The sequence below is a fragment of the Lathyrus oleraceus genome, chromosome 2 (assembly GCF_024323335.1).
Source record: "Lathyrus oleraceus cultivar Zhongwan6 chromosome 2, CAAS_Psat_ZW6_1.0, whole genome shotgun sequence".
NCBI classification, from domain to species: domain Eukaryota; kingdom Viridiplantae; phylum Streptophyta; class Magnoliopsida; order Fabales; family Fabaceae; genus Lathyrus; species Lathyrus oleraceus.
Window position 1 is genome coordinate 33,164,459 of NC_066580.1, and position 5,235 is coordinate 33,169,693.

Sequence of the window (5,235 nt, forward strand, 5' to 3'; positions counted from 1 at the left end):
AACTTATACTTTAAACAATCATGTATGAAAATTAAATAAGTTCATATATCGCCTATAACAATCTAGTAGACATTGGTTCTCTAAATTGTCTTCTAATTTGATTTCTATAAATTATTTTCAATCAAAATCTGATTATTCTCTGTTCATTACATCATGTTCAACATGATTTATAGTTGTCTTAATATATGTTTTGATATATTTATTATCAGAAATGACAGTCAATAAAGTATATCCCTCAAGCAATTCCTAATTAACTCCTTCTTCTCATGATAATTCTTGTGTTTTGATACACATACACTACAACAAAAAATACTCCCTTTAGTCTCAAATATAAGCAACAACAAAATTTAATGGTCTTAAATATAAGCAAAGGTCACTTATAATTATACATTAAATATCATTATTCTAAACATATCAATATTTTTTCACATTTATATATTTTAATCGATTTCCAAAACAAAAAAATAGAGATAAAATTAAAAAGAATGTAATATTTAAATAATACATTTAGACATTTTTCTTTCAGGATGATTTTTTTTGTAAAATTACTTATATATGAGATCAGAGAGAGTAGATTCTATAACAAAGTTTTCACCTCGATCAACAACCAACCAAGATATATGAACCAAAGACACGCTACATTTTTTTATTTTAAAAAATACTACCTATTCCCTCGACTGAGTTGACAAAGTAAGGGGGGAAATCTTTAAGGGACATGCATTCATATTACACCAATTATATTTTAGCACCTTATAATATTTTTATTTTATTCATGATCTATTCCCTCAATTGAGTTGACAACCGAGGAGAAACCTTTTGTCCAGTTTCATAAAAATATTAAGGAATGAATCTTTATCGTCCATTTATAAATAAACAACGGTCAAAATATTCTCAATTCATCAATTCACATCAAACATAACATATCTATGTAAAATTTCTTTATTTAAAAAAAATATATATAGACAATGTCTTGTTTGTCTTAAATGAAAGAAAAAATATTATTATTTGTCGGACTGCAATGGTTGTTCTTCTTGTAAAATTACCATTGTCATGAAGACAAATTACCATGTTATTGTATACGGGTATCGTTCACCTTTTCTATCTCCATCAAACTTTCTGATTAGGCTTTTTTTCATTTCCAAGTTTCTTTCTTGTTTATGTGGGATTTTTAGTTTTCAAAACTAAGTATTCTTTCACATCTTATACTTCATTTTTGCCATTGATTTGAATATATTTCATTCATTTTATACCTTTGTTTTCTGTGCACATGGTTTGTATCTCTATGATATGGATCTAGTTAGGTAAAATTAATATGAATTATGTTCTTTTGTAGTATATTTGTTTAATTTATACTTTTCTTATGAGAGATTTTTGTATGATTAACAATAGAGAGAGGGTTTGTATGCCTACGTATTTTTTTTATTGGTTTTTGTTTATCATGTTGTTTGCTTTATATTTATTGCTTTTGTCGTTGAAATTTTATGTAAAATCACGATAAGTCAATGATACTAGAATTAAATTCTTGTTTTAAATACACTTTTGCTTTTTATGAATAAACATAATTGTGATAATTATGTGATAATCTCTTTGCAATGCATTGTAAACATTAAGATGCAACTAGTGCTTTGATACATGTACAAAAGATTAAGTTAGGATCTTACAAAGAGAGAATCCAAACATATTGTAATCAATAGCTTATTTTGTAATTTTGTAGAAATGTTGACAATTGATTCATGAGTTATTCCATTCATCATGATATTGGATCTCATGTCATTTGACACTTATTTACTCAAATTCCGCATTACCACTTAATAGAAGTTATGAGTATATATTTACACGAAATTCTTATCGCATTGGTTATAAGAGAATGGTGAATAGTATTCCGTAAAAAACTATTTTAAAAATACAAGAGATTTAACATCGCTTAAGCACACAACCGATGTAAAAAGTGGTATTGTAATTCCCTATCACCTCGGTTATCGGTCACAACCGAGGGGGAAACCGAAAGGATTTCTAATACTATAGATGGATATATAGTAATTGGTAGATTGATCTCATATATTGTTGATTATCTCAGTTATGAATAAGACTTTGAAGATCTCCCAACACTATAAATGTGTACGAGATTCGGCCTAGTGGTGTGTTTTCACATCAAATCAATTAAGAAAGGTCATGATACATATCAATTGTTAATAAATTGATTCCTATCAATTTATAATTCCATATCCCACAAGGACTGCTCTCAGGGATAAAGTCAATTCATGTATAAACCAATTCATCAAAAAACGAGACAAAAATGTTTTCCAACCTTTTTATGAACCTATATATGAAGTCATAAACCAATTTTTCAAGATGTTATTCTAGGTTCATTAGGTCAGTTGGCTTTAATTTAGACAAATTCTAATATAATATATCATGGATCGTGGCATATTGAAAATGAAAAGTATAAAGTGCTTAAGATACACTGTAGTGTTGATAGAAAAAAATAGTATTTCTAGTCCATAGATCATGGCATATAGAAAATGAATTTTCATGTAGTTATTTACACGGATGATGCATGAGATGTTAGATTTATTATGGGGTAAATGATGCCCTAATTTCGACTTAATGTCTTTTATTTTTCGACTTGTTAAGTTTACTTATCCTCATGCTAATTTTTCAAATCCATGACTCTACAATGTTCATCTTGTTTCGCTTTGTGACTCTATGTACATAAAGCATGGTCGTAAAGTGCAATTATCCAACCCTACTATGTTTTGACTCTGTCTAGAGTATTGTCAATTATGATAGATTTCAATCGACTTGAAAAAGATTTAATTGAATCATGTTTTTAATGTACTTATACACTCCTAACTTGTTATCTGTCGAAAAATATCTAACTAACTTTAAAATTGTCTTCCTTTCGATTTTGAACTTTAGTTATTCTTAAGTGTAAATATTGTGTATTATATAAGGTGGGTATTTGTTCCACACGTGAACTAGAATTGGTGTTGTTGGACTCTTAAAGTGGTAGTGTTGATCTCCGATACGGTGGTGTGGGATGGAATTGTAAGATTAATACTTCAATATCCAATTCACTTTTAGTTCTCTACATAAGAAATGGGTTTAATGTCCAATTATGAAACCCTTGGAAAAAGAGAATGAATCGAAATATAGCTGCTACACCAAAACTAGGCGCAAAGAACCAACCAAACTGGCCCAGTGGATATATAAGGAATACAAAAACAAAAACAGCAATTGGACCGGAGAATGTGATTGCATTATAAGGCTGCAATTGAACAGATCGAGCAAGTTCAAATTGACGTAACATAAAACCTATTAATCCGAAAGCACCGCGAAGAGCAACAAAAGTCCACAGACCACCTAATTGACACTAACGGGTCAAATCTCCCTATGCTTCAAGACCCTACAGAGTGTGTTAAACTATTAGCTGGAGTAGAGACTGCTGCAGTTGAGAAGTTACAACTTTCCAAATAGGAACTTGTCAATCCATGAGTATACCATGAAGTTACAAAGGTGGTACCTATGAACCAACCCCCCAAGGCAAAATAGGCGCAAGGAAAGAGCAATAGATCGGACCAACCCACAAAAACAAAACGGTCCCTCCGTAACCAGTCATCCATAATATCAAATAGATCATTTTGATCTTTAGTAAATTTACCAAGAGCTATAGTCATAGTAATCCTCCTACCCAACTACTTCAAACCATTTCCGAACACCTCCTAGCATCTTCAGGGATGGAACCTTCGAGGTTTTTTTCATTTTATATATGATATGATTTCTTGTAGACTGTTCCTTGTTTTCGACTGGGTTTCGAATAGAAAAATTATATTTTTGTCGATTGATAACTTAATAGAGTTTCAATTCTAAATTCAATTTTTTAATGAGATTCAACTATTCCTTCGGATTTTTTTATTTTATTACAAACAGAAACTTCTTACAAATATCAAGAATATTTGTATATCTTCCTTCAAATAGGAATACTATTGTTATCATTTTTTGATAAAAAAACCCTTTTATCGAATTTGAACCGACGACTTACGCCTTACCATGACGTTACTCTACCACTGAGCTAAAAGGGCGTCATTTGAGTCAATTCCCAAAAGATAAATGAAGTTAAAAGTGAAGATAAAAAATGTATCTTACATCTCTCGTGTGATGATTATATACATTGTATAATGATTGTGATTCGTCTATTTGGGCCTTTGACTGTCACATAACGAAGTATATATTTGATTTCATATAATAAAGTGAAGGAAAAGAAAGCGATGCATTTTTCATCGCAATTATTTAATGTTTTACATTTATTTTACTCAAAAAAGAAAAAAATTACTAATATCATTTCAAAGTTTGAAATGTAAATCATCTTATAAAAAATTTAAATTTGATAAAAATTAAACTCAATGATAATCTCATGTTTTTTTTTTGTATGAAATCATAATTAATTTATTAGTGGAGTATTTCACAATATTTATAAAAAAAAATTCCCTCTAGAGGAATATAATATATATAGCAGGTTGGTAATGAAAAGAACATTAAGTTATAAACTAACAATTAGTTGGAATACAGAATTAAAGATTTATTCTAAGTATTTATAGTGGATGTTCAATTTATTCAAACTATTAAGGTCAATTTAATTATCCAAGATATCAATTGAAACATTCCTCGTGGTTTATCCATTTTGCCTCCTCAAATTGTTAAATATACTTTGAAAATTAACCTGTCATTTGATAATACTATTATTGATAAACTCATTTGCAATTGCTCTACAAATGGTGATCTATCTTTTAAAGATGTTTATAATTATATGAGGAGGGATCACATTGAACCTTCTTGAACTAAATTCATTTGGTATCCCTACATACCACATGCTAAATCATTAGTGATTTAGAAACTAATGCATAATGTTATTGCAATAGACAATAAAACTTGATTTGAACGGATATGCATATGATTTCAAGATGCTCTCTATGTAATCATTTTATGGAAATTACAAACCACTTATTTATGATATGCAAGTACAGTTTACTTTTTTGGAATTGAATGAAATGATTATTTGGTATTAACATTTATAGAACTACTTACGAAAACTTATTTAAACATATTGTTAGAAGTTAGAGTCCTCAAATTCAGAATTTGATAATGACTCTTATCATTATAATTATTTAGAAAACAAGGCATGCGAGAAATGATATTAGATTTCAAAATGCTAAATTGACTTTGATATAGACATTC

The 5,235-nt window shown here is 29.0% G+C and overlaps 1 pseudogene; it reads right to left on the reverse strand.

Annotated features, from left to right (window-relative positions):
* Positions 1-3,088: 3,088 nt before the first annotated feature.
* On the reverse strand, positions 3,089-3,783 carry LOC127121777 (photosystem II D2 protein-like; annotated as a pseudogene).
* Between the last annotated feature and the right edge of the window lie 1,452 nt (positions 3,784-5,235).